This window comes from Nannospalax galili, unplaced genomic scaffold, assembly GCF_000622305.1.
Source record: "Nannospalax galili isolate Female #2095 unplaced genomic scaffold, S.galili_v1.0 scaffold186, whole genome shotgun sequence".
NCBI lineage: Eukaryota > Metazoa > Chordata > Mammalia > Rodentia > Spalacidae > Nannospalax > Nannospalax galili.
Window position 1 is genome coordinate 4,414,132 of NW_008358774.1, and position 24,601 is coordinate 4,438,732.

At 40.0% G+C, this 24,601-nt stretch overlaps 1 protein-coding gene and 1 pseudogene across 4 annotated transcripts in view; one reads left to right on the forward strand and one right to left on the reverse strand.

The window, feature by feature from the left end:
• Map3k5 (mitogen-activated protein kinase kinase kinase 5) overlaps positions 1-24,601 on the forward strand; it is a 260,949-nt gene that overhangs the window by 36,874 nt on the left and 199,474 nt on the right. The gene's annotated exons all lie outside the window — the stretch shown is intronic.
• On the reverse strand, positions 16,295-18,040 carry LOC103724903 (annotated as a pseudogene). The gene has a single exon (XR_001872146.1). The product of XR_001872146.1 is annotated as a 60 kDa heat shock protein, mitochondrial pseudogene (transcript).

The following is a 24,601-nucleotide window of genomic DNA, read 5'->3' on the forward strand; positions in this document are numbered from 1 at the left end:
GAGATGCAGGGATGGTTCAATATACATAATTCAATAAACGTTATAAATCACATAAATGGGCTCAAAGACATAACTACATGGTCATCTCAATAGATGCAGAGAAGGCCTTTGACAAAATTCAACATGCATTTATGTTCAAAGTCCTAGAGGGAATTGGACTGGAGGGAACATACCTCAACATAATTAAAGCCATATATAACAAACCCAGAGGCAACATCATTCTAAATGGAGGAAAACTGGAAGCACTCCCATTGAAATCAGGAACTAGACAAGGTTATCCACTATCTCCACTTCTCTTTAACATAGTGCTTGAAACTCTGAACACATTCCCATTGAAATCAGGAACCAGACAAGGCTGCCCACTATCTCTTCTTCTCTTTAACATAGTGCTTGAAACTCTTGCAAGAGCAGTAAGACAAGAACAGGAAATTAAAGAAGTAAAAAATTGGAAAAGAAGACATCAAATTGTCCCTTTTTGCAGATGATATGATCTTATATCTAAGAGATGGCAAAAATTCTACCAGAAAACTCCTAGAAATTATTAACACGTTCAGTAAAGTGAGTCAGAGAAAGAGCACAGGGAAACCCTCCCATTCACAATAGCCACAATAAAATAAAATATCTTGGAAGAAACCTGACCAAAGACATTAAAGCACTCTACAATGAAAATTTTAAATCTTTAAAGAAAGAGATTGAGGAAGACATCAGAAGATAGAAGGACCTCCCATGCTCATGGATTGGAAGAATTAATATTGTGAAAATGACCATCCTACTAAAAGTCTTTTATAGATTCAATGCAATGCCAAGCAAGATCCCCAAGACATTTTTCACAGAATTGGAAAAAACCATCCTAAGATTCACATAGAAGCACAAAAGACTTTGGATAGCCAAAACAACCCTGAACACTAAGAGCAATGCCAGGGAGATTAATATACCAGATTTTAAGCTGTATTACAATGCTATAGTAAAAAAAACGACATGGTACTGGCACAAAAAAGATCCATAGATCAATGGAACAAAATTGAAGACCCAAATATGAGTAAATGTAATTTCAGCCACCTGGTATTTGACAAAGGAGCCAAGAATATTCACTAGAGGAAAGACACCATGTTCAGCAAATGGTGCTGGCAAAACTGGATCTCCACCTGCAGAAGAATGAGACTAAACCCCTGTCTTTCACCCTGCACAAAAGTCAATTCCAAATGGATCAAAGACCTCAATGTATAGCCTGAAACCCTGAAAGTGTTAGAAGGAAACATTGGGAAAAACCTCCAAATATAGGTGTAGGAAAGGATTTTCTAAACCGGACATCAATTGCTCAGGAAAGCCTACAACCTACAAGATACAGGTGTAGGAAAGGATTTTCTAAACCAGACATCAATTTCTCAGGAAACAAGGGCAAGAATTAACAAATGGGACCTCATTAAACTAAAAAGCTTCTGTACATCAAAGGAGACAATCAGTTTAGTGAACAGAAAACCCACAGAATGGGAGAAAATCTTTAGCAGCGACACATACTACAGAGGTTTAATATCCTACAAGATACAGGTGTAGGAAAGGATTTTCTAAACCAGACATCAATTTCTCAGGAAACAAGGGCAAGAATTAACAAATGGGACCTCATTAAACTAAAAAGCTTCTGTACATCAAAGGAGACAATCAGTTTAGTGAACAGAAAACCCACAGAATGGGAGAAAATCTTTAGCAGCGACACATACTACAGAGGTTTAATATCCAGAATATATAACGAACTCAAAAAAAAGACAGAGAATCAAGACAAGAAGTGGCCAATTAAAAGATGGACTAAGGAGCTGAACAGGGAGTTCTCAAAAGAAGAAGTAAAGATGCCTATGAAACATTTTAAATATGTTCAACATCACTAATAATTAGGGAAATGCAAAGTAAAACCACTTTAAGATTTTATCTTACCCTAGTCAGACTGGCTAAGATCAAGAAAACAAATGATACCAAATGTTGGAGGGGATGTGGGGAAAGGGGAACACTCATCCACTGCTGGTGGGGCTGCAAACTTGTTCAACGCCTATGGAAAGCAGTGTGGAGAACTCTTAAAAAACTACAAATGAACCTACCATTTGACCCAGTTATACCACTCCTTGGCATATACCCAAAGAACTCATCCTATTGCAGAGACACTTGTATATCCATGTTTGTTGCTGCTCTTTTCACAATAGCTAAGAGATGGAAGCAACCTAAGTGTCCCTCGGTTGACTAGTGGATAATGAAAATATGATTCATTTAAACGATGGAGTTTTATTCAGCAGTAAAGAAAGAAATCATGAAATTTGCAGGTAAATGGGTGGAACTAGGAACTGTTATACTAAGTGAAGTAACACAGACTCAGAAAAAAAATCAACATATGTTCTCCCTCATATATGGATCTTGGAACCAAACCCTGATAAGTGAGTATGTATCCAGTCATAACTACAGGAACTAGGATAATGGGAAGGAAACAGGGAAGTAAAGGAAAAGAAAGAACCTGAAAGAGAAGAACAGTAGGAAACAGGCCTTAATAAGGGAGATATGGATAAAAATTGGGTTAGTTTAAGGGAGAGGAGAGGGAAAGGTATACAAGGAACCTAGGGGATAAAGGGAAAGAAGGAGCTCAAGAGAGGTAGGACCATAGAAGGATATTAGTAAGGGAGAAAGGGGGGAAATGGGGCACCTTAAGTGGGAAAACCATGATGGAGGGGTGAGACAATGTGAGAGGTAAACAATGCCTAGCTAGTTTTGAAAACCAGAGGGAACCATATTACTCCTACAACCTACTGACAAATTATACATAGCAGATCAAGAAATATATGTCTAGGTAAGGTTTATCTGAGAAGAATTATCTTTGCCCAAGATTCATGTACATGACACACAGTAATTAAAATCAGCAGGCTGGTGGAACTAACCTTCTTGGATGTTTAACAGACATAGTTTGATTGAGGTCTATAATAATTTGCTCAGAGGGACATAAAGGACAGTTTTTGCTCCTGGCCCTCCTAGGTCAACTAGTTCCAGGGGAGTATCAGCATCTCTCAAAATGTCCTGTAATTGTGGTGGGCCTATTGTCCTCTTGATCAAGGAGGTGGAGGAGATCTTACCAGATGGACTTGAACCAGTGTCCAGTCTACAAAGAGGAGGGTCAACACAGAGGAATCATTCCCTTCATGCTTCCAAGCGAGGCCAACCATGGTCGAGCAGGACCTTTGACTTATTGTCACATAGGCAGAACTTGTAAAAGAAAGGAGCCAGGGGCTCCTCCCAAGCCCATGTAACCCCTGAGGAACAGATCCTCAAACCACCTTAAGTGTAAATGTAAATTGATTTATTTGATCCAACTGTATGGTCCTAAACACCCAAAAGGAAAGTATAACCAAAGATTAAAGGGGCCAATACAATTTCTTTAGCGTCCATATTCATAGCTAAAGGCTACATAACAAGCAACAATGCCAGATAGGAGATACCTTCTTTTGTCTTGTTGGCCAGGTTGGCCAAAGGGACTCCCAGATAGTAACCCAGCATAGAACTGGGAAAATGAACATCAGACCCCAATCTTATCTAAAGGAATATTGACAACTGATTGCTGCTAAATGAGGAACAGCTGATCCTCCTAAAATAAAGACCTCTAGATAGGCTGACTAGATTCACCAGAAGGGCTAGTAGTGGGGAATGGCTGGGGGTGCCGACAACACAGCAGACAGTAGCAGGGATATCAGAGTATAAGGGCTCTAGAGGGGGGAGGGGCTATGGAGGGTGCCATTTGGGAGGTGGGTGTATAGTTGAATAAGATGGTTTGGAATGTTCTGTGTGGTACACTCACACACACACACACACACACACACAAATCAACAAAGTTAAAAAAATATTATATTTGAGGATGAAACATTGAAATTTACGTCATGCTAATAAGTAGAGGTGATAAACATTACCATTGAAATCTACCCGATGAATACCTGATGACTTTATAGACATACACAAGAGCCAATGATACAAGTGCAACCTATTATGACTACTAACAATCAGATACATACAGATTAGAGATGCATGCGCCAACATCTCAGTGTTAGTAGCAAAAGCAATGAGTCTTTCTTCAAGGAACAATATATTCTAAAATGAAATGGAGATCTTTTTTAAAGGTTAAGAACTCATTCAATTTAATGTCTTACAGGGCTTATACTTAGTTCAACATTGTATTACTTTATTACTTCAATTGTGAACCTAGAAAAACACTTGTGAAAGAGATGTACTCTTGCTCTGGAGTGTGTTAATGAATATGTTAAAGCTGTAGTGAAATGCTTCTTTTAATCATGTAGTTATTAAATTTTTTTTTAAATGATAAAAAGATTCTTCAAAGCATAAAAATAAAGAAATGTATATATAATAAATCGAAACGCAGAAACAGGATGACTGTATAACATGTGAGAACTCAAAACATGCTTTGTTTTCTCAAGACAGAATACACTTGTACCTAATAATTTATTATTTAAACAAAACCCTGACTTTTGAATTTACCAGTCACTTCTTGATAGTCTCTTTTATTTTATTGTGTTCGCTACTACATCGATAAGGGAGGGGAGAAGAATGATTGACTTTTAAAACCTAAGGATCTGGATTGATTGTCCAAAGTACAAAAATTATTTGGTAGGTCAATTGAAAATGTTGGTGGGTGGGCAAAGTCTGTAACTTTTTAAAAATGAGAACTAGGTGTTATATTTTAAAAAATATTTTATTTATTTTATTTATGTGTATGAGTGTTTTGCCTACTTGTATGTACATGCATCACATACATACAGTGCCTGTGGAAGCCAGAAAAGTGAGTTGGATCCCCTGGAACTGAAGTTACAGATATTTGTTAGCCTCCTTGTGGGTGTTGGGAATTAAACCCAGGTACTCTGCAAGAGAAGCATGAGCTCCTGACCCCTGAACCAGCTCTCCACCCCAAGTGCTATTTTTAAAAAAATATATTAATTTTATTTTTATTTGTGTATGCGTGTGTGTTTGTGTACAAGTATGTTTATGTATCTGTGGGTGCCCATGGAGGCCAGAAGATGGTGTTGGATCCCCTGGAGAAGGAGTTACAGGTAGCTGTGACCCACTCAACTTAAATGCTGAGAATTGAATTTTGTTCCTTTGAAAGAACAGCAAGTACTCTTAACCATTGAGCAATCTCCCTGTCCCCAAAGTGGGGGTTATTATGGTCTGGAGCTGGAGCTCAGTTTACAGAGTGCTTACCTACCATGAACGAAGCCTTGGATTTGATCCTCACAATGGCAAAAACCAGGCACAGTGGTATAACTTTGTAATCCCAGGGCTAGGGAGATGGGGGTAAAAGGATCAGAAGTTCAAGGACATCCTTGGCTATATAATGATTTTGAGGCTAGCCTAGGACCCTGTCTCAACACCACTTCTGCTTCCCTGCTCCCACCACAAAAACAGAAAAAGTATATTACTTTTATTAGTGCAAAGTCCTAGAAGACTGTCTTAGAGAGCCCATAATGAAATACACATTCCGGGACTGGAGAGAAGGCTCAGTGGTTAAGAGCACTGATTGCTCTTGCACAGTACCCGGGTTCGATACCCAGCATCCACGTGGTGGCTACAAACTGTCCTTAACTCCAGTTCCAGGGGAATCCAAAGCCTTCTTCTGACCTCTGCGGCATTGCATACACTCATACACATAAAATAAAAATAATAAATAAAATATTTTTTAAAAAGAAATACACATTCCAAGACAATTTTTATTTTGGTTACATTTTCATTAAATGTAAAGTCATAAGACTTAAAAAATGTATCATGTGGATATCATAAAGAATAAAGATTATTTAAGTGACTGAAAAACTGCAAGACTTTGTTAAAAATTTTTCGTAGTGCTCTAAAATATTATATAAGAAAAAAAATTCTGGGGCTAAGAAACTTCCCTTAAAACCTCATGAAGATTATTTAAGTTTTATTATGATATTATGACACTAATTGCAGTATATTTAAGTGAAAGCGAAAAGCAAAATAGCATTTGTTCCTAAATTACTAAAGAACCTAATGTACTCAAGATATTTTAACAAGAATCTTACATTAGGTGCTGTTATTAAAAAGAGAAAGACTATTTATTTAATTGTAATACTTTTATATAACATTTCTGTTACTATTTTACCACTTTAAATGATTTCACTTTTATTGAAAAGCTTTTTTCTTTTTTCTTGTTGATTTTTAGAGAGGGTCTCCCTGTAGCCGCAGCTGTCCTGGGACTCACTATGTAGACTAGACTGGCCTTGATCTTAGAAATCTACCCATCTCTGCTTCCCAAGTGCGGGGGTTAAAGACGTGTGTGCTACTATGTTAGGTCCAAATAGTTTTGCTTTTATAATTATCATATATCTAAAATACACTCATTCATATATTGCAAGGTATGAAAACAAAATTCTCTAAGATATATAATGAGTTCTCTGATTAATGTCTATTGAACCTCTAATATTTTAATAGGTAAACACAGTACCAAAATTAATCTTGAGAAGAGTTAATGTATGATCATTATTCCCAAGTGTCTAGTCCTATCCAAAACTAGATAGATGGCTCTCTTATAAACTCTTGCTCACCGCATTTGAGACAGCCCCTTTGACCTTATTTCTCCAAAGACCCAGCCCTGACTTTCTTTCTGTAAGTTGTGTTGAGACTGAAAGGTTTTTCTAGTTGTATTTTATTGGGTTGCTAAGGAATACCACAGCCCTGCCCTGAACCATCTTGAGAAGTCTCAGAGGTGGGTATATAGTCAGAAGTTAAAGCAAGGCAAAGCAACCCTTGATTATTCAATAGTATTCTGCCTCTAGGTCCCCTGTTAAACACTGGTGAGCAAGGCTGGAACTTTCAAAGACCTCTGGCTAGTTGATTTGAATGTTCTAGCACAAAGCAGACCAAAGAGCCTTCCTGCCAGTTTTTTCTGCAGCACTGAAATATGAGTGTCTTCAGATCACAATACCAGCTCAAAGCAAGACCCTAACAATCCTGGAAAACCCAAATGAGCACCGTTTCCAGGCCTGGGGTAATCCTGAAGACAAAACCCATGCAGACCCATGCAGATCTCTCTTGAAGGAATTTTAAGTAACTCTTCCTGACAAGTAGGAAGAGGGAAAGAGTTTATCCACATGTAGAGGACCATCAGCCCCCTTGAGACTTACACTTCTCTGCTAAAATTCTCAAAGATGTAGTTTCTATTCTTTGACTCCTGTTCCTCACCTAACTGCTGCAGGCATCTTTTGTCCCATATGTTAGCTTTCTGTCATTATAACAAAATACCTGAGGTTTATTTGGAGGTTTTGGAGGTCCTAGGCTATGATTGGTTGGCAGAGCAAATTGCTTATCTTATGGCCAGAAAGCATAAAAGAGACAAAGGAGGAAGTGAGGGTCCCGCAGTTCTCTTCAAAGACATACCTAATGACTTCTCACCAGGGCCCAGCTCTTAAAAAGTTTCCCCACCTCTCAGTAACGACACCCTGAGTACCAAGCTTTCAACACCTTTGGGGCCTTTGGAGAACATCCAGGATCCCATCATGTAATAGAAGCTGTCTTCTGATAAATCAGTGAGGACCTCAAGCCTTCAAAAGAATGGGTATTGGTCTTCATTCTGCTTAAAGGGGATCAACAGGACTAATTGTTCCCCTACTTTCTTGAAGTACTATTCTCATATTTTATGACACCTGGGTTGAAAAGATGGGTACAGCATGTGTAGTCCTCGAAATGAACTTCTTATCTGGAAAGAGATCATTTCAATGAATTCTGACTTAGCCATACCATCCATACCCAGCTCAGTGGAAACAATTATGAAGATAGATATTTTGAACCCCCTTTCCATTCCTAGCTTCATGTCTCCCTTCCCCAAATCAGCTGAACATCTTTTTCAACCTCAATCTTAATTTTCCTATGTTCTTCTGAAAAGTGTATTTCTGTGTTGTGTATCAGTGGCAGTATTTTGTTTCCACTCGTCTACACTGGCAGCCTGTGTCCTCTGTTTCCTTACTCTGTTTCCATCTATTCATCCATTAAAGTCTTTCTGTATATAAGATACTATCCTAGCCCATATGGACACAATGAGTTCCAAATTGAGAGGGGAATCACTTATCCAGAGAAAGAGTCATTGAAAAATAGTTTTTCATTTATAAAAGTTCTATGTAGAGATGTATGAGAGGACATAGCCTTAGTCTGAGGCCTAGGGTATGAAGAGTTGAGGGTACATTTGTTGAGTGGTACAGAATTGTGCGTGAAGACCCGGGAAGCAGCTAGAGGAAGAGAGGAGCTCAATGAGGCTGGTGAGGCCAACAGGAAGTCAGGTCATGCTCCTGGAATTGGAGACAGAAGTTAAAGTTTCCAGCCTTTTCCTAAGCCATTAAAGGTTTTCCGGGCCAGAAAATAACATTATCAGGTAAAGCTTTTAACAACGATCAATCTATTATGCAGCACTTTGAGTAGAGAGGGGTGAGTTAGGAAACCAGATGGGCAATAGAGAGGGAGACAAGTCAACAGACTCAGCAGGAAGTAGCCTTGATAGGGGCAGCTCCACGGAGTGGCTGGTTCTCAAGGGTAGCAACTGAGTGAATAGCATCGTGGTTTTCTTTGCATCTGAAGAAATTAGGTTTTGTCAGTGAACCTCAGGAACATGTCTCACTCTGGTCTCATAGCTGTCACTTATCAGCTGTCCTTTGTCCCTCCTCCCAAGGCTGTTGAAAACCTTTCTGAGGCTTTTCCTCTGCTAGATTTTCTCCCTTCCAACCCTGTACCTAAATGTTCTTCTGGAAGCATTCCTCTGGACGTGTTACTGTGCTGATGCAAAACCACTGATTGCGCCTCCCCCAAACTGGTTCCTTCTACTTTGGTGGAACTGGCTACTTCCTGAGTACCTCCCACTGCCTGGCATCTCTGCCTGAAAGGCTTTCCCGTCTCCACAGGGCGGTATCTCTCTGAACATCAAGGCCACGGTTAATGCTACTCATGATGAAAGGCCATCCACCTTCAAACAAGCTTCCCTGCCTGTCTTGTGGCATTTGGGACTTTCAGACAGACCTTAGCATTATTTATAAGGTACTTGTGGTCTGATTCATCTTTATATTTCACTCAGATGTTGCACAAATGCCTGAATAAAACATAATAGAATATTTCTGAAGAGTGAATAGGCATATGGTGCAAACTTTTTCACCTGACTGAAGAATAATTTTTAGATAATTTGCTGTATATCATTATTTAAAACTATGCCTTTTAAATGATATTTTAATAAAATTATCCAAGCGCTTTCTAATCCTTTTAGAGTCAAAGGGAAAAAAAAATCTATATATGATTCCCTAATGCCACAGATTATCTCTTTTTGTAATTTAAAGCTTTGTAAGGTCAAGAAAGATCCATGCACTGTCCTTACAGATATTTACAAATTTTGTTAATACCAGGGATCAAACCCAGAGCCTCACACATGCCAGGCAAGTGCTCTACTACATCCATAGTCCCTTTCCCAAGGTACTTTTAGCAAATCCATGGTAACCAACACTGTTGTGTCCTAACACGAAGGTTTACAGACTTTCATGGTAAGACTTCTAGTATTAACAGCACAAAAAAAAAATAAATAAGGATCTCTATTCTTGTTTTGATGGAATGACAACACAGACATAAGAAAAATAATTATCATGTAGATATTATTGTATAGCATTTATGAGTACTGTGGTATATCTTAGAAAAATGTCACTCAATAAGCCAGACAATTTCTGGTGACTCCCTATTGAGTAAGTACAATAAAAAAGATACAAAGCATCTTGTTGCTGGGCTAGAATACCTGAAAGAAGCAACTTAAGGGACTAAGGATTTACTTTGGCTCTTGGTTCAAAGGACACAGTGTATCATAGTGGGGAAAGGTAAGGCATGGCAACCCTGCTGGCCAGTCACGGGGTACTGACCAAGACGCAGAGAGCCAACCTGGAAATGGGGCTGGTCTATAACCCTCAAAGTCTGCTCCTGTGGTGTCATGCCCACCAGCTAGGCCCCATGTTCAATAGGTTCCTACAACCTCCCCAAACAGCACCACCAGCTAGGGACCAAGTATTTTAAACTCGTGTGGGAGTTTCACATTGAAACTGGAACAGCAGGGTGCTGAGGTAGACTAGAGTGAAGTGATGGTATTAGGTGAACAGAAATCTGGGAGGAATGTGGGCCAGAGAGCGAGAGAGCAAGCAGAGCCTGCCTTCTGAAATCCTATCTGTGCCCTTGGAACCCAGACCCTTTGCAGTCTCCTCACCTGCCAGTCCATGTTCTAGCCACCCTGAGCTTCTGTCCTTTGGCTACTCTGCTTTTGTGGGATTCCTTTGTCTAGAGCCTTCTTCCTTTATTTCCCTGAGTGAGGTCATGTGTGCTGCCGGCTCCTCACTATCCACTTTCCTACCTCCAATCTGTCTTCTGCGGGAGAGTGTAGTCTCTCCCTTTGTTGGTTCCTATGCACCATCCACATTTCTGATATGGCCCTTATTGATTTAATTGGAGGTGATTTGTTTGAAATTCTCCTTTACCTCTAACAATAAGTCTTTGAGAGCAGGGACTATATATGACTGGATTATCTCAGTTGTATCAGTGCTTAGAACTTTACCTGGGCCAGGAGAAGCACTAAATAATTGTTGAAAGCTTGAATTAATGATGGGGAGGAGGAAGAGAGGAAGTGAGGGAGAGAAAGGAGACTGGACATAAAAATTTTATTTTGGAAGATTTTAAGCGAATTGGAAAAAAAAGACACCAGAAGTAAATTAAAACACTGAAGTTAAAGTTTCCAGCCTTTCCCAAGCCATTAAAGATTTTTCCAAGCAAGAGAATAGCATTATCAGCTTAACCTTTTTACAAAGATCAACATATTATGTAGCAAATGGAGGAGAGAGGAGTGAGTTAGGAAACCACATAGGCAACAGAGGTGGAGACAAGTCAATAGACTGTGCAGGAAGTGGCCTTGATGGGGGCAGCTCTGCTCAGAGGCTGGAGAAGCCATGTGTTCCTGCCTCCCCAGCCCTGGGATTATAGGCGTATGTCAAGGCACCTGGCTTTTTATATGGGTCTTAGGGATCTGAACTCAAGTCCTCATGCTTGAACTGGAGTCACTTTACCAACTGAGCCATCTCCCTAGCTAGCATGTGGCTTTTTCTGTGGTTGGCATGATGTCAGTAGATTTGAAGGACTTTAATACCAAAGATGTTTCCATAAATTTAACAAGGACCACAGTGATTTCCTTAGCCACTGTGACTGTATCAAGTCATAACCAAACTGAAAGTTCACCTATATTTCTAGGGTGGTAACCTCCTGAAAGTAGGAGTGGCTTGGCATTGCCTGTTTGAAGTTAGCATGTTTTTGATGTTTTACATATTTGGTGGGTTAGATTACAAGAATGCAAGCCTAAATCTACTTTCTGTATAACCACATCCCTTCTTCAGCAGCCCAGCCTGGATAATACACTCCAGGCCAGAAAACAAGAAGCATAATTAAGCTATCCTCTTTGCAAGCAATATGCATAACTTTTCTAGGGTAAATCTGCACTTTTAAACTTCACAAAGCATTACAACTTGATTCCTTAGTGGATGGGGAAGGACAGTTTAATTCTGCAGTCCTGGTCTATAATTGCCAATGGATTGCTGTATCTAGAGACATTTTCTGGTCATTGGACAGAAGAAGGAAGAAATAAATAGGTCTTTATCTACAGTCTCTCCCTCTCTCCCCTTTCCTCCCCTCTCCTCTCCCTTCTCCTCCCCTCTCCTTTGCCTTCCTCTCCTCTCCTCCCCTCATCCTTCTCCTCTCCTCTCCCCCTCCCTCCTTTCCCACTCTCCCCTCCCCCCTCCCCTCTCCTCCTCTCCCCCCTCTTCCGTCTCCTTGGGTCCCACACAGTAGAAGGAGAGAATTAGTTCCTGCAAACTGTTCTCTGACCTCCACATGTATGCCATGATGTGTGCATCACACACACACACACACACACACACACACACAAAGAGAGAGAGAGAGAGAAAGAGAATAAATGTAATTAAAATAAAATACTCTTCCTTTATTAGAAAAAGTCATTACTAGCTTTGATCAAAATCCTCATGAATATACTCAGGAACCTTGCATGTTTTCTTGAGTAGTTCGTCAATGTTCATAAACCTGACTCTCACAAATTTCCTGTGGGTTAAAACAAGGCAGTCTGGAATCCAATTCCTTTGACTAATATGCAATTTCAACTTCAGAACGATTTTGCTGTAATGCCCAAATAAGCATTGTTAAATGTTTCCACATATGTGGAAATTCAGGATGACAGGCCTTTCGATGACTTAATAGAAAATGATGGTGGTAGATTCATCTGCCAAAAGCACATGCAGAACCCAAGGAGAAGTCGATTTTTGCATTAGAACAAAATAATGTTGTTTGGGACTGGGCAGTAGAAGAGAAAAAAGGTGGGGGGGATGGACAGTAAAAACAATAAAAGAAGGAAATGCACTCACTAGGGTTAGAAGTCATGAGAAAATTTGGCTTAACAAGGGTCCCAGAAGAGAGGAACATTCTCTGGGTAGTCATTCTGGGAAGCATAGTTGAAAAATTACAGTAGGAAAACTCCAGCTTTTACGGTCCTGAAGTACATCAGAAAACATTCCTGAAAACTTCACTGGGAAACTGCATTTTGCAGTTGATCCTTAGAAGCAGGAGACAGTTGTGTAAACATGCTGTGGGACTGGGACTTAGTACAACTTTCTTCAGAAGGAGGAAGATAATGAATGTGTGAGAATGACAGATTTTTGGACAAGTTTAAGACTTGTCTCCATCAGCTGAAAAAATAAAGAGACTTAACTTTGTAGTCTAGACTCAGAAATACCTCTTAAAAGCAGCCCCTTCTGATTCTGTTGACAGGTACCACATGGTCTTACGAAAGAAGTCATTTGACAGGTTATTTTTATCAACAAAAATCCTCAAGTACAATGTGAACTCCAACAATTGGTCCCTCCCTCACTGAGGGGAACTCATGGCCATTGCAGTCCTTGGAAACCCACAGCTGGTCCTGACAGGAGGTGTGTGTTGTTTCTCAAAAGCCCATCAGCAATGTTTTTGGACTATTCTCTATTAACTAATGAAAGACTGAGGACGGCATCCTGTGAGGTTCCTAGTCAGTGGGTTATGGAGAGCGGTGACTGCTCTTCTCTAATTCCTGTTTTGATGTGTACGTTGGGGCAGAGGCACTTGTAGGCAGGTCATCAATTCAGCGGCTCCTCTCTATGAACAGCATTGGACATCTCCTTAAATTGCAGAGGGACAGTGCTGCACAGTTGTCTAGGGTTTTTATTTTGTTTCGTTTTGTTTCGTTTTTTACCAGCCTCCTCATTCCTGGTCTCTGATTTCCAGCATCATTCATCCTGTCACTTGGTCAGTCAATAGACGTCCATTTAGGATCATAGGTATCAGAATCGGTACCTGCTTGAAAGTTCATGTTCTGTTGGATAAAACTGAAATGATAAATTCTATGTTCATGATAATTTTATGCTAACTGAAGTTGGTGCTGTGGGTGACAGAAAGTCTTAGAGATCTCTTTGAGCATTCCCTGGGTGTTGAAAAGCATTTCATGAAGAGAGTTAACTGGCTGTTTCCATGTCAATAGTCCTTAGACATTAAGGTTATGTGAGACAGTGGCACCTGCCAAGATAGTATCATGGAGTGATTATGGTTTTTTCCTGGGTCCTAATATGTGCCCTAATGCACCTGCACTAATTATTAAGGCAATTTGGCTATTTACAACATTTTGCCATATTATATAACTTTGTCTAATTTTATTCCCTTCCTCTCCTTTCCCTTCTTTTCTGACAAGACCTTACTGTGTAGCCTGGGCTAATCTTGAACTCAGGATCTTCTTACCTAAGCCACCTGAATGCTAGGACTTACAGGTATGTGCCTCCATGCCCAACCTCACTTTTATTTTTTAACTAAGACCACTAATTTGCCTATAACTGTATCTGAAAGATATAAAGGAAAACCTCTTCTACTGGCTGAATTTTTTTATCTTTTATTATGAAAATATATTCATATGCAGGTGTCCATAAACCTTAATTAATGATAATTAAAGTTATTTATAAAGCATTCTATACCCATTTCTTAGAAGTAATTTTCTAATCTTTCACCAGTTTCTGCATGGTGAAATGCAGTTTCTACATTTTAATTTCTACTTTTAAATTTGCATTCAGTTTGAATTCTTAATTTTGGAAATCTGTTTTTGTTTATTTTTGAGACAAGGTCTCAGTATGTAGCCTCAGCTGGCCTGGAACTTGATATGTAGACCAGGCTGGCCTCCATTTCATAGAAATTTGCCTGCCTTTGCCTCCAAAGTGCTGGAATTAAAGGTGTATACTACTACACTTGGTGGGAAATACTTTTATTGCACCATTTCAAGTGTTAAAATAAATTTCATCTTTATTCTCAAAAAAATTAACCTTATTGATATCATGTAGTCTTTTTTATTCTCTCAGCTTTCTTTGCCCGATGCCTTTCCTTTGCATATATTTTGTTGAGTCCTCTCTATTCTTTTTTAAAATATATTTTTGTTTTTTAAAAATTTTATATATGAGTGTATTGTCTGCATATATGTAAGTGCACCCATATCGTGCAGTGTCCAAGGAGGTCAGAAGAGGGCATCAGATTCACCCGGAACTGAAGTTATGAATGGTTATTATGTGGGTTCCCATGTGGATGCTGAGAATTGAACCCCAGGTCTTCTGCAAGAGGTTAACTGATGAGACATCTCTCCAGCCTCCTTCTACTATTTTATTGTTTAAAATTTTCCTCCCTTTTTTCCTGAACAAATACGTATTTGTGTAAGCATGTAGACCCTTTGGGGGATTTCAGAATGGGTCCCATTACGGGGATGTAAAGGTAAATGCTAACATTTTCCCAAGCACTTCCTCCCTTCAAATATGTTCAAGAAGCTTCTCAGTTCAGGTATTTGCAGTTGATACAGAAAGTTGGGAAGAAGACAAGTGGGGAAAGGACAAGGTATGGATAGCATAGAGCCCTCTGTGCCTACTTGTTCACTTTTAGGGCTTTGAGTATGATTCAGAAAATCCTGCTGTTAGGATATCTCACTTGGGGGCAGACAATGCCCCAATACACATTTGTATATGATTCTTTTATAGACTAGATGTTTTGAAATCTTTCTCTTTGTTTGTAATATTGGACATTTGACCTTCAAAGAGCCACTGTATATACAACAGACCTATTTTTATTTCTATTGCAACTTGCTATGCTGGCTGAAATTTGCTTCATAGTACCCTTATCACATCCCTTTTATCTTATCTATAGATTTAGAATATGTGCGTGTGAGTGTGTGTGTGTGTGTATGCATGCTTGATCATGCATGCATGTGTAGTGTTGGGATCAAATCCAGGACCTCACACGTGAAGTGTTCTTGAACCACTTTCTACCCCTTATATTAATATCTTTCTCCTTTTTTCATTTACAATATGACTATTGCTTGAATATGTCATGATTGTGATCTCTGCCTTTGCTGCTCAAAGTGCGACCCCTCGTACCAGCAGCATGGCTTTCTCTCATCTGGTGCCCACAAGAAAAGCCATGACAGAATCAGACCTGGCTTTTTGGTTTTTTTAAATCAAGTTATCTGCGTGATTCATGTACACATTAAATGTGTACACCTCTCTGAGCTCAGTATTTTTACCTCATAAACTCCCACTTATTCTTCAATTCATTATTTTTATCTGCTACACTTGTGAAAGATGCTAATGACCTATTAATAGGTAAGTGTGAACAATGTGCTTGTGTTACACATTTCCAGCATGTACCATATTTTTTTTTAATTTAACTTTAAACAAAGTTTTATTATACAAAGGTCATCGCATAATTAAATCTCTCTACTTTGTACACAATTACTCTGACTCTCCACAAAAAGGCTGCTTCTCATTTGTGATGGCAGCACGGGAACCCCGACTGTAGCAGAACAGGAGTTGTGATGCCTCCGTGATTGAAGTTGAAAGCAGGACACTGGTACACAGCTTGTGCACCCAGTATCAGGAATATAAAAATGTCTTTATTCAAAATACAAAATAAATTATCTGTAGGCATGGACAATGACAGCAGTAAACCATTATATATGGTCAACTAAAACCAGTAACCGATGGGCACAGTGATTTTCTTAAACATCAGCCAGCCTTTCTTCAGTCATTTTCTTCAACTGACTCCTCTGAAGTCATTGGTGAGGCACCCTGCCTTTAGCTTCCTGTCGCAGTTCACTGATAAAGGCAAAGCACTATTCTAGGAATTAGAACAAGCCACCTCCCTAACCACCTTCCATTCCACCCATTTTGCCCATTCCAGGCCCCTTCTCTTCTTTAGGAATTTCTGTGACAGCTTCTGCTGTAGTTAACAGAAAGACCACCCCCAGCAGCATCCATTAAAGCAGTTCTTACAACCTTTGTTAGATCAATGATTCCCTTTTCTACCATGTTCACAAAATCTCCAAGCATAGCATCACAACCAACTTCTGAGGAACTTTGCAGAATTTTCTCAACTATCAAAGAGCCTTCAACACCTGCATACTTAGCAATAGTCATTGCAGGAATTTTCAGTGCTCTTTTAATAATTTCTATACCAATTTCCTGATCGTCATTGGCAGGCTTTATTGAGTCCAAGGCTGGGTTGCAATGAGAGCACACCCCCCTCCTAGAACAATGCCTTCTTTAATAGCTGCTCTGGTAGCATTGGGGGCATCTGTCACTCTGTCTTTCTTCTCATTCACTTTAACATCACTTGTCCCACAAACCTTAACCCTGTTCTCCATCTGATGGCTTTGCTAGTCGTTCATTTAGTTTTTCCTTTTCACATTCACTAGGTGTGCTGTCTAACTTCTCAGTGATTTCTTGAATAGGTTTTTTCAATTTGAGCTTTGTCACCTTTTCCTTTCAAAAGCGTGACATCATCTTTGGTGACAATGACCTCTCCAAGTTTTCCTAAGTCATGAGCTTGGAACATCTGCAAGGTTCAGATTCAACCCCTCGTCTCCAAATACTGCACCACTAGTAGCAATAGCCATATCTTTTAGCTGGTTCTTCCTATTGTCCCCGAACCGTGGAGCTTTGACTGCTACCACCTGAAGGCCAACCTTTAGCCTGTTCAAAACCAGTATACTTAGAGCTTCTCCATCAACATCTGCAGCAATTATGACCAACGGTTTCTGGTGAGCATTGGCAATTTCAAGAGCAGGAACAATAGACTGGACACTAGAAATTTTCTTTTCACTCAAAACATAGGCATCTTGGAATTCACATTTTTGACCTTTTGATGTGTTAATAAAATATGGGGAAATGTAGCCTTGATCAAACTTCATGCTTTCAATAATTCCTAATTGATCTATGTTTTCCCATCTTTTACTGTGATGACACCCTTTCTTCCAACCTTTTTCATTGCATCAGAAATGATGTTTCTAATTTCTTTATCTCCATTTTCAGAAATTGTAGCAACCTGAGCAATTTCTTTAGGAGTTGTAACAGGTTTAGACTGCTTTTTAAGTTTAGCAATTACAGCATCAACAGCCAACATCACACCTCTCCTGATTTCCACTGGATTAGCACCTTTGCTGATCTTTTCAAAGCCCTCCTTGGCGATAGAGCTTGCCAGAACAGTAGCAGTGGTGGTGATGTACCCGGCCTCTTCATTGGTGTTATTGGCAACATCTTGAACAAGTTTAGCTCCAATGTTTTTATATTTATCGTTTAAATCAAATTGACTTTGCAATAATCACACCATCTTTTGTTACTTTGGGACTTCCTCAGCACTGTTCAGTAATAACCATTCTTCCCTTTGGCCCCGTTGAAACGGCTGCAGCATCAGCTAAAAGGTCTACACCTTGAAACATTAGGATTGGGGCATCCACTCCAAATTTTACATCTTTGGCATAAGCTCGAGTGAGATGAGGAGCCAGGACCTGGGACACTGGTCTCATCTGGTGAAGGACTGTGGGTAGTCCAGGCATTTCTGTGGGGTGTCAGCAGGAGTGCACGTGGTGGGGCAGGCCATTGGCAGCAAGTGAGGGGCATGTACCATCTTAATAGTTAGTGTGCATGCAGCTCCATTAGGAGTTACATACTGAGATGCAGCTCTACCTGTCTTCCCCCAGGAAACCTTTACTGGTCATTGACTTCCTATATACTCCCAGGGCCAGATACCCAGAGAACTCCATGTTAAATGAAACTAGAGATCCTGTTGTCTTATGAAAGGACTAGGGAGGGTGTGTTGTGACCTGGAGGAGAATGTGTCAAGGCCATTGTTCTCAAATGACTGAAAGTTGCTGAATAAAAAGGAATTTGATTTGATTTTTTTTCAGTGTTGCTTTAAGAAAGTAGAAATAGAAGCAATGAATAAGAAGTTAGAGAAAGGGCTGGGGTTGTGGCTCAAGGTAGAATACTTGCCTAGCATTTGTAAAATAAAAGAAGTTACAGAAGGGAGCTGGAAAGATAGCTCAGTGATTAAGAGTGGTTGCTGCTTTTCCAGAGGACTTGTGTTTAGTTCCCAGCACCCATATTGGGTGACTCACAACCACCTGGATCCAGGGGATCCAACCCTCTCTTCTGGCTTCTGAGGGCATCTAGATACACATGGCATACAATACGGACAGACACATAAATAAAGAAGTAAGAAACATATTTCGCTCTTATATTTAAAAAGGATTTTTAAAAAGAATTTGCAAGCCGGGCATGGCAGCGCACACCTCTAATCCCAGCACTTGGGAGGCAGAGGCAGGTGGATCTTTGTGAGTTCAAGGCCAGCCTGGTCTCAAAAAAATTTGCATATTCTAATAATAGAGTGTAGTTTTTCCATCCCTAGAGCACAGAGTGTTCACAACAAAGGCAGCCAGGACTGCTGCAGGGTAGTGGTGAGAAAGGGCACTTGATAATTTCTTCAAATCTTCCAAATCTCAATCTCCATTATCTTTTCTGTTGCGGGGGCGGGGGCGGCGGGGAGACTGATGATTTGTACATACTCAGGTTGTGTCTTTTCTTTTCCATCTTGATTACGCAGAGTTTTCTCCTAGCACCCTACATGGTTCTCTGTGTGCGTGGGTGGCATCTTTTTACTGGAGAGTTATTAGGTGGCACACTACTCTCCATTGTGTATCCAGCATTCCATCTGTGATATTCAATACCTCGCTTGTTATTTACATTTTAAAAATTACATGTATTTCTATTTAATTATGTGTATATGTATGGGCCTGCATATATCAAGATGTACTTTTAGGAGTTAGAGGACAACTTGTGGAAGTTGGTTCTGTCTTTCCACCTGTGGGTCCCAAGGATTGAATGCAGGTCGCCAGGCTTGGTGGCAAGCATGCTTACCCTCTGAGCAATCTCACCAGTCCTTCACTGATTATTTTAATCTGAAGAGACAATTTGTCAAATCCTTTCATAGAACAGTACTTAGAAACTGCTAAATAGCCTGTTATAATAGTTTCAGTTATTTTTTTACCCACATCATTTTTCACAGATCTACAAATCAACGCATCTGGATTTTCCTGTTTACACAGCATTTTGTTAGATTTCTTGTGTGGATTCCTGTATGCATAGATTTTTGGTTTTGCTTTGTTTTGTTTTTTAAAATTTGTAGACCTAGAGAAAACTTACTTGGGTGGATGTTAACCATATGTGCTTATCATAATTGATATTAATTCTATTGGAGAAGGCAACGATTGATTTTTTAAGTCTGGGGCTGGAGTGATGGCACCCACATGGCAGCTCATAACCATCTGTAACTCCAGTTCCAGGGGATCTAATGCCTTCTTCTGGCTTCCATGGGCACCAAGCATATACATGGTGTACATAGATATGCAGGCAAATACTTATACATATAAAAGTAATTTTTTGGGGGGGGTATCTTTTGGAGACAGTCTCCCTGTAGCCCCAGCTGGCCTGGAATTCACTATGTAGATCAGGCTGGCCTTGAACTCACAGAGATCCACTAGCCTTTGCTCCTGAGTGCTGGGATTAAAGGTGTAATTTTTAAAAATTTAAAAAATGATTTGAAGTTTTTTTGAAGAAACTGATAATACCCTAAAATGTGTTTTGAACCTTTCTTTTTTTTTTGCCTTTTTTTTTTTTTTTGCCCTGTAGCCCCAGCTGGTTTGGAACTCACTATGTAGACCAGGTTGGCCTTGAACTCACAGAGATCCACCTGCTTCCTGAGTGCAGGGATCAAAGGCGTGTGCCACCAGGCCCGGTTTGTTTTGAACCTTTTTATTTGCTTCCATCATTACTGTTACTGGCCTAGCTCAGACTCACTCCTGGACCCAGTAGTTGTCTCCTGACTTGCTTTTCTGCTTCTTCCCTTGACCCTACTTTCAGACTTTGTGGCCAGTGTGGATCCTCCATCAACAGAAATCCCTTTAACACATCTTGCAGAGAAAGAGGCAATTTTAGAGATCAAGCTAATTTGAAATGTGATTGTGATTAGGAAATCATAAAGAACTGGATGTGTGTGTGTGTGTGTGTGAGCAAGTAAAGGTACTAGCCTCAAGGCCCAAGTTCCATCCCAGAACCCAGATTAGAAAAAGCCTTATGTGGTGGCAGGCATCTGTAATCCCAGCACTCCTGTTACTAGATGGTAAGTTTAGAAGCCTGGAGTATGCATTGCAGCAGCAAAATAAGAGACTTGACTCCTGAAAGCTGTCCTCTGACCTCCACAAGTGGGCAGTGGCACCTGTCCCATCCAACACACACACACACACACACACACACACACACACACACACACACACACGCCACGCGTGCATACTTGCACATACAGTAAAACAAAATAAAAGAAAGAAAGGGGGGAGGGGCTACAGAGATGGCTCAGAGGTTAAGAGCACTGACTGCTCTTCCAGAGGACCTGGGTTCAATTCCCAGCATCCACATGGTGGCTGAAAACCATCCATAACTCCAGTTCCAGCGGCTCCAAAACCCTCTTCTGGCCTCTGAAGGCTCTACATGACGTGGGTGCAAAACACTCATATACATAAAATAAAAAAGTATAAAGAAAGGGAAAGAAGGAAAAAAGCAAAGGAATAAAAAAGAAATCCCTAAATTACTTTCATTGAAGACATATAGGAAGGACAGATAATATATATCTTTATTGAAAACACTGCCAAATAGCACATGTAGATTTGAACTCTACTGTAGATATTTTCTCTGCAGGTTACACTGAGTGAGCAAGCAACAAAAGCATGCAAAATGCCTGCAGAGAAACTGAGGTATGGGCAAGAACAAGAGCCAGGCTTGTGGATAAAGGGATTTGATTTCCAAAATTCTTTTTGTGAATGGGTTTTTGGAATTTACATGGTCAAGATTGTAGGTATGTGGGGATTTCAGGGCTTTCCTGTCCTTTCAGCTCAAACAAAAGAAAGCTATTCAGGAGAAGTGTTGCCAGCACGCCTCTCCACCCTGCAGCCAGAGACAGAAAGAGCCAGTGGCTTTTCATCTAACTCTCTGCTACTCAGCAAAACCATTCTAGGTCACAGCAGTGCTGTTTCATTATCAGAAAGTGTGCTGATGCATTCACAGTGGAAAATTGAAAATACAGGTAAGCTGATTTTCTTCCCTTAAATTTGTGTATAGGTAAATTACACTTAGTAATCTGACATCATCATCCAACCAGCTTCAAGAAACTTTCCTAAACATGTTACATAATGATGCAAAACTTCCAATTAAATTGCTCCAAAAACAATTTATTAACTGCGGAGTGTGTGCCAGCTGCCATCCTGTCAGCATTGTGAGCAGGAAGAATTGGGTTCCATCCAAATACTGCTGACAGTGGTCTTCCTTAGAAGAGCAATTTATTTCCATTAATGTGAAAATGAATATTTGTTGACAAAATTGCTAAGAAGCACAATAATGGATCCAAATGCTGAAATAAGCAGTCTGAACTTTGCATGTTGCTGGATGAGTGGACATTTTTAGACAGCTTCCAAATCAGTTGTTCTAGGTTTTTGTGAAATTAGAATCACTTGATTCTAAAATAGCCTGTTGCCCACACCATACCCCACACTGAGTAAACTAGGATCTCTTGGGTGAGGACTAGGGCTCAATGTTTTTTGAAATTCCTAGGTGATTACAATGTACAGCCAAGGCTGTGCATAAATCATATTTTACATGATGAGGCCTTGCAAGTGTATTTTGTCTAGCCAGGACTCCCAAGTGTGGGTGTTGGTAAAGGTTATACAAGGGGTAGATACCTGGGTTGTACATTAGGGCACACAGGGTTGAAAGCACCTGCTTTCTGATACTGGACTGAGATCTTCTGGATTCCAAACTGGAGGCCTGGACTGGGTCCTACTCCTAGCATAATCTTAGGGTACCCTTGGGAGTGCTTTGACTTCTGCTAAATTGTCAGGAGCCTTCTTTGTACCCCTGACTCAATGAACACAGACTGGGAGGGGGGTACAGAAAGAAGTTAAGGATTTATATGTATGTATATAATTTTAGATTATATTAATTTTAGAATATATACTATGTACACACGTTGTTTTAGAGCAATTTTAGCTTCATAGCAATAAAGAAGCAATAAAGAGAGTTTTCATTATGAACACCCTTATCAGAGTGATGGTACATTTGTTACAATTGGTAAACTTCCATTGACTTGGCATTATAGCTTATTCTTGAAATCTTATTGTATGAATTTAGATAAGTGTGTGATGTCATAGACCCACAATTATAGCACTATATAGAGAAGTTTCCCTAAAAATCCTCTGTGTTCCACCTATTCATCCATCTCTGCCCACTAACCACCAGCAAGCTCTGATCCTTGTACATCCTTTTCAGAGTGTCTTGTAATTGGACCCATACAGTATGCAGGCTTTTCATAACGTATTGCTTCACTTAATAACACATTTTTTCTGTGTGCATCATGTCTTTTCATGACTTGGTAACTCTTTTTTTTTTTTTGTCTTTTTGAAGCAGAGTCTCCCTGTAGCCCCAGCTATCCTGGACTCACTATGAAGACCAGGCTGGCCTTGAACTCACAGAGATCCACCTGCCCCTGCCTCCCAAGTGCTTGGACTACAGGTGTGCGCCATGCCCAGCTAACTCATTTATTTTTAATCCTAAATAATGTTCTATTGTCTGTGTGTTCCACGGTTTATCCATTCATTTGCTGAAGGATATCTTGGTTGCTTCTAAATTTTGATAGTTATGAATGAAGCTATTATGAACATTTGTGTGAAGGTTTATTTTTTTCTTTGTTGTCAAAATAAGTTTCAGCTCATTTGGGTAAATGTAAAAGAATACATTTGTATGGTCAAAGTATGTTTTATAAGAAACTGACAACCTGCCTTCCAACATGGCTGTGCCATTTTGCCCTCCCTCCAGCAGTGAGGGAGAGCTTTTGTTGCTCTCCATCCTTAATGGTTCATGCTGCTGGTGTTCCAGATCTTGACCATCCTGATAACTATACGGGGCTATCTCCACATTATTTTCTTATATTTTTAATAAATAATTTATTGAGAATTTCATACATACATATAAGGTGTTTTGATCAAATCCATGCCCACTCCCTCCCCTCCAACTTCTCCCATATCTCTCCATCACTTTTTTCTAATAACTTCATGTACTCTTTCTTCTCCTTTGATTTATTTATTTATTTATTTATTATTTATAGACAGGGTCTCCTTGTAGCTCCAGCTGGAACTCTCTCTGAAGACCAGGCTGGTCTTGATTTCACTGAGACCTGCCTGCCTCTGCCTCTCAGGCACTGAGATTAAAGGTGTGTGCTGGATAGCTTTAGTGTCAACTTGACACACCCGGGTTGAGAGAGCTTCAACTGGGGAATTGCCTCTACTGGACTGGCCTGGGCATGTTCTTGATGAGTGATGTGGGAGGGCCCAGCCCACTGTGGGTGGTGCCACCCCTGAGCAGGTGTTAACTGCCTAGTCAATTCCTACCTCCTAGTCTTATCACACCATCCCCTGAAGAGGTTACCCAAATTGATGATAGGGAATCGGGACACAGACTGCTCTGGCTTCTTCCGTGCTGAACAGGGATGCAGGGTGAAGCAATTGGAGTACCCCTTCAGTGGGTCTATCTAAAAGACTCCCAAATTGTATAACTCTTATCTGTAGGGGGAAAAGAAAGTCCTTGACTGGTGAATGAGAGATGTGAAGAAGTAAAGGCAAGAGTAATTATCATTACAAGTTCTAGGCAGGGAACTAGAAAAAAGTCAGAACAGGGCAATTTTCAAATGTTCATATGAGAGTCCATTGGAATTTCTTGACAAGGGTTTCCAAAAGCATCCCTCTATTGGGTCCCTCCTCGTTTTCCTTTTGTTTTCCAAGGCTGGACTCTAGAGTGCTGGATTCAAGATTTTCTTTCAGGTATTTTGATAGCTGTTGGAGTGGTTAGAATCAGTGTCAGTTCCCTCTCAAAGGCTTCTAGATAGGGGGAAAAAACAAATTTATCCATCATTTTAGAACAATACCTGGCTGTCTCCCTTAGCTACAGGTGAGCACTGTAGTATTGGAGACCAAGATTTGAAGTCTTACATCTGAGCAGCACTTTTTGGTTAGGAACAAAATCATCAATGAGAAATAACTGTCTAAATAACTTTT